Genomic DNA, 15543 nt, shown 5'->3' on the forward strand with positions numbered 1-15543 from the left:
AATAGGCATTCTGACATGCCTCACTCTACCCACTTTTAAAATTTAGGCCAGGCTCAAAAGGCCCTTCAAGACTATGGAAATAAAGTGTCGGCTCCTTCCACAAGAATTTGCCTTAATAAAGCATGGAAAGAAAAATCCCTTGAGGATCAATTACAACCAAATTGGAAAGGCTCTTGCAAGATATTTGATATTATTTGGCTGTTTCCCCACACAAATCTCGTCTGTAGTGCCCATAATCCCCATGGGTAGTGGGAGGGGCCTGATGGGCAGCAATTGAATCAGGGGCAGTTGCCTCCATGCTGTTCTTGTGAGAGTAAGTGAGTTCTCATAAGATCTGATGGTTTCACAAGAGGCTTTTCCCCCTTCTGGTCAGCACTTCGTCACTTATCCTTGCTGCTGCAATGTGAAGAAGGACATGCATGCTTCCCCTTCTGACATGATTGTAATTTTCCTAAGGCCTCTGCATCCATGCTGAACTGTGAGTCAATTAAACCTCATTGCTTTATAAATTACCCAGTCTTGGGTATGTCTTTATTAGCAGCATGAGTATGGACTAATACAGTATTGTTAGATACCCCCACTACTGTTAGATTTTAGGGAATCACTAGATGGGTACACCTGTCTGGGGGTAAAACAGTTTCTTATGAGTCCCTACAGGCATGACGGGATGATATCAGGACCTACACATGCGAATCCCTAGAAGATTTAAAGCTGTTTTTTCTCAAGTGCACAGATAAATAACATGATGTGTGTGGGTACAGGAGCATTAATTTTTCTCTTCTCCTTTTCTACTGTTTTGGCAAACTGCCTCCTCCAGGGAAATACCTCTTTTGTCCTCTTTGAGCATAGAAGCCACTCTAAGGCCCAACCAGACACCATGCTGCCCCTACTAATCCTCTTGCTCTCCAATTAACCTAATACAGTGTAGGAGGGGAAAAAGACTTCATAATAAATGTTTCAAAATTTATAGCATTCATAAAGGGAATCATCTTCATGGATGTTGGATCTATCATCAACCTTCTGGCACATTTGGCACATCTCTATCCCCAAAATAGAGAGTTCCAGTTTCTGGCATATCTGGAAAATCTCATGACCATCTCTCCAGACCTTCTCATTAATCACAGTGATCCCAAATTACCTAGACCCCTATTTGTTAAGACGAAGTCTCTCCCACTGAAAGGACTCCACCTTATCCCCACCACCACTATTATCTGGACCTAGGAAGTCGGGTATCTATATCTTTAGTGCAGTAATGATACTATCTTTTATATTTATCATTGTGTGAATACACAAAAGAGAAAGCTTCCTTGCAAAATTCTAATCCAACCCTAGTGGATAAATTCCCAAGACCACAGGGAAATACATAAAATCCTACTTATATGCAAGGAAATTGTACATGGTGCATTCTCCTGGATCAAAACATGCACCAGAGAACAACTGCCTGATTTGGGAAGGTGGGAATACTTCCCTCTTCTAGAAAACAAAGGTTGTTCAACCACCCCCATTGGACAAGGGAAAAATATCTATAGAAAGCCAAATTGGCATCAGCAGAGAGATACCACATTCCATAGGGCCTCAGTTTGTGTAGCTGGGCTCATTTTTGTTTGCAGTCATGAGTGTGAAGAAGTTCCACTCTGTACCCACTCCTGACTCCCTCAAGAGCCACCTATTTCTTTAAGAGTTGCCATCCCTTGCATATTAAAAACTTGAAACGGGGTAAATATACCTTGGCCACCATCGCCTCTCTGGGAGTCACCATCTATAACCCCATAATACCCAGAAATAAAAATAAACGAGTAATAAGATTAATTCTGGTAGGAATTATGGCATCAATAAGACCAGCATCCCCTAGTGGCTTTACCTGCCACGAGTCAACCCTAAGAAATTTGACAAAAGTTCTAATGTTATTGGCCACCAACACAGATTAAGCATTAAATTAACTTCAAGGGTCCTTAGATTCTTTAGTAAATGTAGTCCTTGACAACAGACTGGCATTGGACTGTTTACTAGCTGAACTGGGTGGAGTCTGTGCAGTTATTAATAAGACCTGCTGCATTTATGTGAGTAACTCTAGACAAATTGAGGTTAACATTCAAAAGATCTATAAGCAAGCCACCTTGTTACATAGATATAACCAGGGCACTCACCCCAACTACATCTGGCCCACTATCAAAAGCGCTTTCACAAATGTCACCTGGGTTTTACCCTTCCTAGGACCCTTCCTAGGTCCTTCCTAGGATCTTTGAGAGCTATCTTTTTACTACTAATTTTTGACTCTTGCTTGTTTAACTCCTTGTAATATTTTGGTCTTCCACACTGCAACAATTTCATATAAAGACAGGCTAGCAGGAAGCTTCCAATCCATCCCTTTTTCTGACCTGGAGAATGAAAATATCCTGCCACTGGGTCCCTTAAATCAGGTATCCAGAGATTTTTACTCCTGCAATTCTAAGCAGGGGCTATGCTATAAACCCAGAAGAAAAAAAATTAGAGAAGATAGACCTCTGCTGTTCTGCAGCCCCCTTAAGTTCAAGGAGGAGTATCTAATCTCTGATGGGGGAATGAGGTGGGAGGCTGGCAGAACTTATTATTTCCTGGTCCTGACAGGATGAAGTGAAAAACATGGTCAAACCAAACAGATGGCAACAAAAATGACCCCTAGCCGCCCTCATTGCTCATTAGCAAGAGACACTTCCGCCAACATCATGACAGTTTATAAACCCAGAAATTACTGCCCTTTTCCTAGAAAATTCTGAATATCCTGCTCTTTAATTTGCATTAACCCACCCTTTAATTTGCATGTAAGTAACAGTGGAGATAAGTGCATATAAATACAGTTGCCAACAGCCCACAAGTGCACAAGTGCTGCTCTGTGTGCATCGCCTATGAGTTAGCCCTGCTCTGCAAGGAGTAGCTCTGGTTCAATGAAAGATTGCTGTTTAACATCAGCTCACCCTTGAACTCTTTCCTGGGAAAAGCTAAGCACCCTCCTGGGCTAAGCCCCAACTTTGGGGCTGGCCTGCCTATCTGCATCAATGGGAGTTTAACTAAAATCTGTTACACGCCAAAGAGTGGCAGCCAAAATAAAAATGAAAAAGGTGAGTAGTCACACACTCTTTATAGGGTGCAGGCTAGAGAAATCCTTAGAGAATAAGAGAAAGAGCAAGATAACTTTAGATAGATAGAAACTGAGCAAGTTTAGCTTTAAAAAATTCATCATCATCATCATTATCATTTATTGCAAGAAAAAATTCACTAGACACAGGATTTCTCTATGAACCATATTTACCTTAATGTACTCACTGTGTGGGGAGGAGGGGCTCCTGGGGTACAAGAAGAGAAATCTCTCCAGGGAAGAGATTAAAATGGATTTAAAGAGAAGTGTTCTCAGACCATATTGCTGAAACTACTACTGCTCCAACTAATGCTCCCCCACTCTTACTTAAAGTCTTCATCTTTGAATGAAAGACCGATGCAGGTGGAGCTGAGGCAGTGGAATCTAAATTGCATACATTTACTCCAGTGATAAGAAAGAATAAAATTGTGTGATTTCTGAATTTTTCCTTGGAATAGTAGAGTTTAAAACATAGAAATGATCTAAATATAAATAGCATGTTGAAATTATACGAATATATGTACATAAATGACATATTTATAAGTTTACTGTAGGTCTAATTTTAACATATGCCCATTTTTCCTAACTACACACAAAAATTAGGTTCTCTGGCTGACATATCCAAATGTCCCACATGCAAATGAAAATGAGCTCATCATTTCTCCAAAATTAATCTTGTTATCGTCATTCCATGCATGTGAGAATAGTTCAAAATTTAAACTTCACTGATGTGTTTTACCACGTTAAAATGTTAGAAAAAAATATTACAGAAAGTTCTGAAATGCATGTATTATGTCTCAAACAACCTTTTAAGATGTTTAGCAACCTCACTAAAATACAGAAATTAATAAATATTTCCTCAATAAGTTATAAAATACATAACAGCAAAGAAGATAATTATAAATAATGGAATATAAAGTCAGGAATAAGATATTAATGCCCATTGATTTAACTTCTATTGAAATGTTATCTAAAATATAATTACAAATATAAAACTGTGAAATAATTGCTTCACATATTGCAAATAGGAAACTAAAACTGTAAATATGTATATTATTTTTGTAGAATGCCAGACATCTACAAAAATCTTTCAGAAATGAAAAACAAAAACAAAACAATGGAAAATTCAGAATGGTTGCTGGTTATGGAGCTGGGAAATGTACAATTAAATAATTTTACAAACGAACAATAACCAGTTTGATAATGAATCTGGCAATAACAGTAACGAGCCTAAAATATACACACTTAACTTTAACAGAAAATGTTTATTACTTATAAAATAAACGGCAATGTTTCACAAAGGGGAATGAAAGCACACCTGAATTAAAGAAATAACCCATCTTAGGGAGATCTAATAGTGTAACAAAACTAACTGTTTTTGCATTTTTTTAAATAGACGCGATAAGTAGAAACAACCATTATTGGATAATTGCTTCAAAGTTACAACAATTATCCCAAGATTCCATGGTTTGGACGTACATTGATTCTGAAAGTATATTGCGTGTCTCAAAGATGACCCAAAAGTCATCTAAAGTGCAAATCCCTTCCCTAATTCTTAGCATTTAACAATGTACAATTCCATAGAGTTACAATTTTACGTACCAATAAAGGCTACTAACTGGTTAGACTCTAAACAAGTGTTTTATAGTAGAAATTGGTATGTTACCAGATACTTTTCAACTTCAATATTCTATTAAGAAAGTTGGATTTTTCTACCTACAAATTCAGGCTCAGGACAGTGGCAATTTTAGTATTTGAACATCACCAGTGTGCTTTGAGTATGTCACAATTTTTAATTACTCTTATGTTTGATTTCTAATAATAAATTACTATTAGTATATTTTATAGTTATCAGTTTAGTTGTGGGTTGTTTATTTAAACTTATAGCTACGTTGTGTATTTACATCAACTATATTTATGAACATTATTCAAACTCTGACACATAAATTCAATGCAGTTCATGAATCTCTTCATATGAAGAATTTTTCTTTACAAACAGTTGAGAGAAGGAAGAGAAACTGGGTGGTTTTGCTCACCTAAGATGGTACACAGATCAAAAGAAAAAAAAGAGAGAGATTCTCAAGTATAGACTATATAACCTATATCCAATGAGGAACTGATAAAATTGCGATCAATTATATAATCAATTTTTTTTTCTCCATTTTACCATTTTTAAAAATTTAGTCACCATTACAAATACGTGGTTAGTACAAGATAGAAGATATCAAACAGGAACCTTTTAAAGTCAAACTACAAAAAATAAAAAGTAAAAAGTTTGAATTTACCGGCAATTTATTTACACAAAAAGATTCCCTTAATGGATACCTGCAAAACGCAGGGTGGTGGTGGTGAGTTGCCTTATATTTTATAATGGTGGTGCACGGTCCAGGCCCCTGCTGACTCCATTTTCTGTTAAACCCCTTTATCAACAACGTATTTATGCGGGAATGTTATCCATATCTTTTATTCTGCTCTCTCAACTTCAATTTTATTTTTTTCACTACAGAATGAACTTGAATAAATCTGTGCACTCTTTCAGAGTAAAGTAAGCCGTTAGAAAATATTACAAAGCATAGTTGAAGCAGCATTTCCAATGAATTACATTATCACTAAAGCAGGGGGAAAAAAGAGGTAAATGGAGTGCTGCCCAGCCTCATTCATGTTTGAAGAATAGGAACCTCTAACCCACATCCCAGTGAAGAGGGAGGAGAGGAAAATGCATATTGAAATAATACATTCCATAAAGACATTGATTTGGAAGTACTCATATCTCAGGCCTATTTATCGTTATGTGGAAATAATTCCTGTTGCAGGTGTAAATGTCCACACATGGCCTATAATGTGCAGTCTATGAATTCAGATCAGGTATTGCCAGGAAGATGGAGAGATTTTAAATTCAGAGTGAAGTCTAGGGTTGTTTTCTTTCACATTTTTCATGGTAAAATTGCTTGAGATAGTGCAAAAGCAGCATAGTACTTTCTAGTTACATTTCAGGAGAGCTGTCTCCAGCTTCTGATTTTGATGACATCTCCCAGAGAGGACTGTGTTTCCATCCCCATCCCAGAGTCTAAAAGTGTCCAGGTCAGAGGCGCTTTCACTAAGGTGTCTACATCCTACAACTATAGATGAATCTCTAACAAGCTGCCTGCTTTGAGACCTATTACTTCCATAATGAGACTCGTTGCTTTCCTAAGCAGCCCTTGTAATTTTCAGCAAGGTCCTTTAACTCAGTTAATGTGAAACATTTGTTCATGCCTAATTTGTCAGAGCCCGGCCATGTTTGTGTTTTCCTTGAGTTGCAGAAGGTTGATTGTGGGGGTAAAACGGTCAGCCTCAAGTGACTACATATCTCCGCTGAATTATAGTAATTACTGTGGATTGCATTTGGTTGGTGCTGTCTGCAAGAGGCCCTCCACAACAAGGTTCACAAGCAGAAGGTAACCAGACATCAGGATATAAGTGCCTCATCACATACAGAAAATTGTTGACAGTGCATTTTTTTCCTCTCATAATTATAATAAGGCTCAGTAATGGATGCAGCTGTACAATGCCCTGGAAATTAAAATCTAGAATCCATAATTTAAGGAAAATTAGAATACAGTAGCAGTATTTTTCTTCAAGTTCTGATATTAAGATAGCCCTTTGCACATGCTTTAAAATGTTAGATAACCCCATTTTTATGGAACTTTGGTAATTCTCACCTCGAATTCTCGCCATTTCAGACTCACATCACACTCTTCTTGCTTTGGTAGTTTTTTTCAAAGTGAGAAGAGAACATTATTTGGCTATAATTCAAAATGACAGCTGCATTCTTTTTGAATTTTTTTTCTCTTAACTTGGTGCATCAAAACTGATTTTGTTTCTTGTATACCATCCCCCAAACCATTTATTTTAATGTGTATTTATATAAGATATAAATTAGCTTTTTCCTTTCTCTTCTCTTTGCATCTGTCAAGACCAGAAGACTTATTTTTTCCAACCCTAGCATTACGATGACCTTAAACTCCTAGCTGTGGAATTATATTAGAAAACTAACCTTTAAATACATGTTGGATAGGTGACGACTGCATAATAAGCATGCAGACATTTGAGTTTTAGTATAATCTTCCTTTGAAGTGTAATTTATAAAATGTACATATACTTTATCATTACACATAATTTAACGAAGCATGATGTAGAATATATAAAATATTCTTCTAGGGGAGAAAATTAACATATTCTAATATGCACGCATGTGGAGCATACATATGGAAGATTTATCACACACTTTATTTATATTACTAACTTTATACAGTAAAATTACATGATGTTACTTTTATTTTAGAAACTAAATCTCGAGCTGTGTAGTTTGAGTAAAGGCTAACAGTAAACATTTTCCATAACTACTCCTCAGCTTTAAAAATCAACCTATTAAATACTTTAAAAGAAACTGTGACTTTGAAATATAATTGGATTATGGGCGGTCATTCATCCCAGAGGAATGACATTTTATAGGAAAGATACCTTGAGCACTGATAGTATGGAACCATGCTAATAGAGAAATTGCATTTCACTTTCTAGTTTACTAATCAGTAATGCATCTCAATTTTGCTCTTTCCGAGATATGTGTGTGTGTGTGTACACATGTATGTGAGAGAGATCTTCCTTAAGGGAGGATAATAATAAAATCATATACAATGGTATAAAATGAGATATTTTCTTTCTCATGAACTTCTGACAAATTTCAGATAAAACTTATTTAAAAAATTGGCATGTGGAACTTATAGATAGAACAGCTAAAATTTCTACAAATATAAGGGTCATCAACTAGTAAATGAATTAAAATAGATGCAGTGATTAGATAAAAGAAGCAATACACATAAAAATTAACAAGGGAAGCATCCAACAAAAACAAAATCAACCATGAGAACTAATACCTGGACATGGGGGGGTGGGGGAGTGGGGAGAGAGGGAGACTTATTCACAATTTCCAAAAAGCAGTTGCTGATTTTTTTTTTTAAGCTCTCTTCTTGCTTTATAGTTAGTGATAAGCTCCATTTGATATGGACAGATAATTAAGTAGTTTGTTCTTTGCTATCACAGTCTATATTTAGAGTTTTTACTTCTGGAATATGGTGAATAACATTGAGGCTGAGACTTGACCACATTCGTACTCAAGACCAAAGATCAGGTCTGCACTTAATAAAAGTAAAACCCTGCTCTCCTTTGTGTAATAAGCCTATAAAGTAGACGTTTTCTTTAGCTTGGCTAAAAGCAGTTTTACTGTATGTGTAATTTTGAATAATTATCTCTATGTAAATCAGAAATTGCCTTGTGACCCAATGTAGCTTTACTTTGTTAAAATTTCTGTCCTTAGGAAACAATGTCTTCCAAGGAAGAACTTTATCACTATTAACATAAATCTTATGAATTAGAATGAACAAAATTATTACAATTCGGACAAAGTGGACCGCAAACCAAACACAGATATGTGATTTTTAAAAGGGAAATTTCATCAATCTAACTTTTTACTAAAATTTAAGAAGTAAAAATGTAAGGGTATCTTCATAGATAAGAAATCAAAATAATAATAAAATTGACAAATCAAAAAAGTGATATTATCGTTTACTTATTTATATAGAAATAGGTATTAACACACATATTTTTCAGGAAATATCAATGAAATCATGGAATTGTGAAGAGGGTACGACAATTTTATTTCTGCTACAACAGACATTCTGCTAGTGGAACAGATGTCAGCTAAGGACCTGTTATGTTTTAAGTCATTTATTACTCAAATTTTATTGTTAACACTCAAATTTTAGTGTTACTTCTACACTAAATCATTTATTGCTCAAATTTATCCTGTATTTATTCCTAGATTGTGTGAATTAATACAAGGCCCAGAAAAGTGGAATAATGTACAGTATATTTCAAGTATTATAATTAAAAATTTAAGGATTTAGCCCAGTTTTATCTGAACCAATATCTTCTGTTCTGTTCACTCAAATATTTTGAGGATGAGCATTATTTAGCAATGAATAGGTGTGTTCTTAGGCAGAAAATTCTCCAATGCATTATGTTTAGTGAAAGAAGCCAGACACAAACAGGACGCATGTTGTAAGATTCTATGTATATGAAATATAAATCCCAGGAGACATAACTCAGATTGGGCGTTGTTAGAGTATAGAGAGGGAGGATGGGGAGAAAATTCTAAAAGAGTTTTACTAAGTGTTATGGAAATACGTTTCAACTAGAGAGAGATAGTCATTGCACAATATTGTGAACATGCTAAATGACACTTAATCGTTCATTTTAAAATGGTTACTTTTACGTTCTGTGAATTTCACCCTAGTAAATTATTTCTAAAATAGAAGACACAACTGTGATGGCAAAGAACATTAGATTCCAGTTCTAACATTATGACACTTAAGGCACGGAAATAGATATGACTCTTCCCTTCCTCCACACATTATATTCCCAAAGTTGATACCCAACATTAAGTCCTTTCATAATGAGAAAATATTGCTGGACAATGACTGTGGCTCTGAGGCAGTTTTAATAACAGAAGTGCCACATGTAACTCAAGTGATTCATATCTGTGTCTTCCTTAGTACCTAGCACCATACCTGGCAGAATACTCTATAAAAGTGAGGATTCCATTTTGAAACCCAGGATCAATATAAATAAATAGTTACAAGTTTTCCAAAAGCTACTGCCTGTATGTTTCATAGTTTTGCCTTTATAATCAGTCACGGTTCAACGCCTTATTTCTAACTTTAACTACAGATATACTCTTCATAATTTAAGGGTGGGGAAGAAAGAGTGTAAATTGGATTAAAATTAAAATACAGCTTTTTGGCAAAAGTTGAATTCTTCAGTACCAGCCATCATGTTATAAGCAACTTTATTGACACACATGTATTTACTTACACACAGTGTAAACATACACTATAGTTTATCTCAGTCAATGGTGGCTTTTTATTTTAAAGAGTTCTATAAACATGAAACCATTTTGTTGTATGTAATCAACTACACTTTGTTGCCTGATTAAAAAAGGAGTTTTTATCTCTTTCATTGGATGACACTTTAATAAAGAAAAAGGAAATGCTGTTGAATATTAGAAAACACAGGTAATGAACAGTATCTTGCAGTTGTCAAGGCTTTGGTAAAAAGTTAGCAATCAAGAAAATTTTCAAATGGAAACAAGTGTTATTTGACTATTTTCTAAAATTCAGCAGAACACAAAGCAATTGGTCCTGTTTGTGGCTTTTATTGTCCACTGAAGTAAAGTAATTACAGTATTTCTGACGTCATGTTAGACAACTTTGACTCTTTCAGCTATAATGTGAGTTCTGACATTAGGACTCAAAGTCTGAACCAAACATCAAACATAAAACAATCAGTGACTGCATCTTTAAAACTTGAAGATCCCTCAGATTTTAACCTGTAACAAAGTTGAACTGTTTTATGAAATTAACTAAATGAAAATAGAATTATTCATTCAAGGGGGAATGGATAATATTTAATGGAAATGGAAAAATAAAATGTCTCTTCTCCAAATATATCCAGACGTGTTCAGAAATCACTTTCCATCAAACGGAATTTATTTACACCCAGTATGTTGCCTGCTCCTCACTGTCAGTAATGATTTACAAGTTAAATAGTCATGGTGAATATCCAAACAGCCTTCTGCCTCCTGACATCTCTCCCTTCCTTTCTTCATTCTCACTACTCCCTTCCAGTTTTTCTTTGCTTTCAGCATTTGGCTGGCATCAATCTGTTTTGAACTTTTGGGGTAGCCGGATGTTTCAGCAGGGTAGTTTTTTGAACAGAACTTTCAAATCTTAGCTATATCCCAACTCTAAAGGTCAATGTAAAAATAATTTAAAGTATGGAGTTTTTAAAAGGGATAAAAAAAAATTCCCCAATTCTGCTCAGTCATCTCTGCAATACTGCAAAAATACCTAATAAATAGCAAAACTTGGGAAAGGTCAAAATGGAAATTATTAATAAATGCTAAATAACCCAGAGCCAGTACCAGTAATATATAAAATGATGAAATGCCAATTTAAAACCACCATGTGAAGCAAAAACATCTTTATATTTAATTGAAAATGTTCGTAACCAGAGGAAATCAAACAAATTTCCAAGCTAAAGCCTTCCAAGGCTTGATTACTAGATTGCTGTCATGAAGAATATCATTTCTGCTTAGGATGTCACGGTGCATACTGGGGTTTTGTCTTTCAGAGATTATTGTATAGACCTCATTAAAATAAATTAACTAATTCATCAGATGACTTGTAGTTTTTGCAAAAGATAGTTAATAAATAAGAAAAGGAAGAATAATTTATTTTTTAAAACTTGAAAGTATTTGTCTTTAATGACAAACTTGTGGATGTTGGTTGCTCTCCCACTCAAGGTCATTAACCCTGTAATACTACATGTTCTGGATAGATTCTGCACATCTTTTCCATAGTCAGGAAAAATCTTAAAATTTAATATTTAATGCAGTTATAGATGTTAGGATGGCTTTTAGAAACTTTAAATCTAATAATCTTAGAAAATGACCACTTTTTTTTACAGCGTACATCTCCCCGTTGTAAGCATATTTGTCATTAGCATTTAATAAAATGGGTACATTCCATTACTGCTTATTTCTGTTACTATTTCTGCTTGTGTTTGTATTTCAAAGTAGCCTTATGAGAAAAAAATAGAACTTTACCATGAGTTATCATTGTTATTTTAAAAGATAGATGACTCATGATAATATTGTTAGAGTTGCTTTGCCCAAACTATACTTTTATTTTCTGAATTTTCAGACTCCCTTTATTTCTCTATTTCATTCTTCATTCTCCCTGAAATGTATTTAATTTCTGAGGCGAATCAAAAGAAAAATCTCCAAGATAGTTAAGGCTCATATAGTTAGAGAATAAATGAACTTTCCTATATTATAAACTATAAATTAGGTAACTGTAAAATAATAAAAAATGTCCTTGGCTTGCAGGGACAATGGTAAGTGGCAGACTATGAAAGTGTCTTCATAACTTTTAACTAAATTTTTGGGGGGCTCAATTTATTATTGTTCTCTTCATGCATGACTTTTCTAAAATGAGATTTGGAAGGAATAGTATTTCAGGGAAACCTGAAGTGTTAATGATGGATGTTTTAAGTAATAAGGATGAGAAGATTTATTGTGATTACATTTAAAACATTTTCCACAGTGGATGCCCTTGGGAAAATCTGCATTCTGTGTAGTAATTAAAATTCTGCACAAGCTATAATAAATAGAACAATGTAGAAATAATTCTTGGCTGTATAGATTTAGCATCTATTTAGTGGAATGAAAATCTCCTGTGAAAAAGTAGGGTGACATCAATTAACTGCCAATTTCTAATTTATAATAGTGACATAAAGATGAGAAGTAAAGAAAAAATAAAATTAATCAATGCAATAATGACATATGACACTACTTTCATAATGCCTAGGAACTATGAGAATAGTGTAAGAATATTTTACATTATAAAAGTAATTTATCAACATTGCTACAGTCTGGAAAATACTTTTAAATAAATATAAAATCAGTACCTAGAATAGTGCCTGGTAGGCAGTCAATACACATTTTTGTTGTTATTGACCTATATAAATGATCTGAACACAACTGTATTTTAGACTTAAAAAGTTTACAGTATTGAAATGAGGTCATATAAAATTTATCAGAAAATAATCCAACTATTTGTGGGATGGAAACGACAATGTTATTGAAACAAAAGCAATTTTTAGAAACCAGATTCAATGATGCTACATATAAATGCAGTTGATAGAACTGCTAGTAGACTAAAATACTTTTATGAGTAAACATACAAAGAATGATTGAAAGTTCATTTATCTTAGTAGTTATTTAAGTATGTATAAATATCCATGAATTTTATTGTGGAACTTTTGAAGGAAGATGTTAATAAATCAGTTTTGAATGTTGCTATTCCTAGGCACCACATTAAAAATCAGAAATTAGCCTATCTTATTTTATAATATAAGGCAGCAGAGTTGTGCCTCCCTGAAGGAAGAAAGTGAAGATAAAGGTATATAGGTAATTTAAAATATCTTTGAAATTATATGTAAGATGAAATAGGAATGCATTTATGCCAATTCATGATTGATGAGAATATATTCGGAGGCTTTGGAAAGAGATAGAAGTTGTCAAGACCAGTGACTGAGGAACAGAACTTGTTTATGGAAAAGCTTTCCTTTCTCTTGACCTCATGTGTACACATGAAGTGATGAAGGGAGAAGGAGACAGCCACCTTTACACTTGATCAACCAGCCAAATCAATCACGAAAATCAGTGGACTGTTCGCCATATTGCTTTCAGTCCAAAGTTAGGAAGGTGTTGAAGAAATGCTGCATTTTGATGGAGGGCAGGTAGTCTTTCAATTAGTATGTGACACCATGCAAGTTTAGTGTGGAAGGTGAGGATTCGGCTTCCTTAGGGTCAGGTTTACTTTCTGGAAAAGGCACTATACATAGAATGACACTGCATATATGGGAAAAGCTAAGAATATACTGAATGTGATAAGGCTACCTGAAGTAGAAGGGAATACTGTGAGAAGTAATGGGGATATTAAGGATGAAAAATAAGTCCATTTTGAAATACTGAGAAAATTAAAAGCTCCCTATGTTTTTCCTGGTGTATTCCATGAAGAGAATGAAGCTAATACAGACAGAGAAAATTGCAGAAGAGAGAGGCAGAATATGACAAAATCTACATATATATTAAAGGTAAAGGAATATTTGAGAAAAATTATTAATACACTATATTTCAAAGAAGAGCTAATTTATTAACTTTTGAACTGAATCAATGATGTAACTACTTTTTTTTTTATTTTGCACTAACTCTTGTAATTTAAGATACAATTACTTGATGGAATCTTCATTCTATTGTACATGTAGTATATTCCAATTTCTGATATTGACTGTAATATGCTGTGATTTTCTCTGTATATAGATCTATACTGGAATAATACTCATGAGTTTGCTTATATAAAGGCTATCATTAAAAATAATAATGTAAAACTTAACTGCAATATAGCAAGCTTTTGGAAGAAAAATGTAAACAAACATTCCCTCAATGACCCAGAAAAGTACATCAGGACCCCTTCAGCATCTCTCTGAGTGCTGAGTTGCAGCAGGGATGGCTGTGGCTCTCTGATTTTGAATTGAAATTATGGACATCCATCCTCTGGACATAAGAGGCAGTTGTCCCCACCCTGCTGCTGCTTCTTATCATCTACTTCAGTGGCAGCCTCGGGCCGTGGCTTCTCTGGTGTGTCATGAAGAGCTGGCTCCTGCAAACCCTTCCTGATGATTTCTTTAGACAATTCCCTGTATTCATTTCTGCCCTGCATAAGATACCTGGAATAATTATTATTCTCTAATGAATGATCGAAGTAAAAGTCTTTCATGAAATATCTGGATTATGGAATAAAGTACTAGTAAATTATATTAAAATGTCTGACATCCTGTAGGTTGTGAGAAAACATTTCAGATTTAATTTTTTATATATTTCTTTATATTAAACAATGTATACTTATAAAAAATTTGAAACTATAAAATATAAGTATAGTGAAAATGTCATTGTTTCCTCAGATGAAAGTAGCAAGGAAGCAAGTTAACATTTTGAAATATTTCCCATCATATGCTTTTTCTATTTATATTTTTTAGTACTTTGGATCATACTGGATTTATAATTTTATAGAATTGCTTATAATCACTGCTATAACATAATTATAGATTAATACTCTTTAAAATTTATAACAAACTGTCTTACTGGATGTTTCTCATCTACAAATGTGTCATAACAAACTTTTTATCTTATTGGATATTAGTTAAGATTATTTTCCCTTAATATATCTTTTATGCTTGGACAAATAAAGAAAGAATCTATTTGTTTGAAAGTAAACATTTATATGAATTCCATTGAATTTGAATATTTTTACATGTACTTAAATTAAGTTTATAGGGTTTTTTTTTCTGTTTTTGTTTGAGTCATGCAAATAAAATTGTGGCATGGGACATTCATATTTTAATCAGTATTCAACAGTGTGTAGGACAAATTGGAGCTGTGCTTATAATAACAAAAGCTAACAATTTTTTCACAATTTATGAGTACCAGGCACCATTCAATGTGGTTTACACCTAGAAACTCTATCCCTATTTCAATTTTAGAATAATAAACTTTGAGGCAGAGAATGTAATTAATTGACCCAAGCTCACTTGGATGGGAAGCACTGAAACCATGGCAGGGAGCAAGCTAATCTGACTCTAGATTTTACACTTATAGATACGAAGTTAAATAAATGCTCACATATTGCTTCTATTATTTTCCCCGCCCAGCATTTCTCTGTAGTCTTAGAAACAGAATCTTTGGCCCAGGATCTTGCCCATATGTT

Source organism: Macaca mulatta, chromosome 18 (assembly GCF_049350105.2).
Source record: "Macaca mulatta isolate MMU2019108-1 chromosome 18, T2T-MMU8v2.0, whole genome shotgun sequence".
NCBI lineage: Eukaryota > Metazoa > Chordata > Mammalia > Primates > Cercopithecidae > Macaca > Macaca mulatta.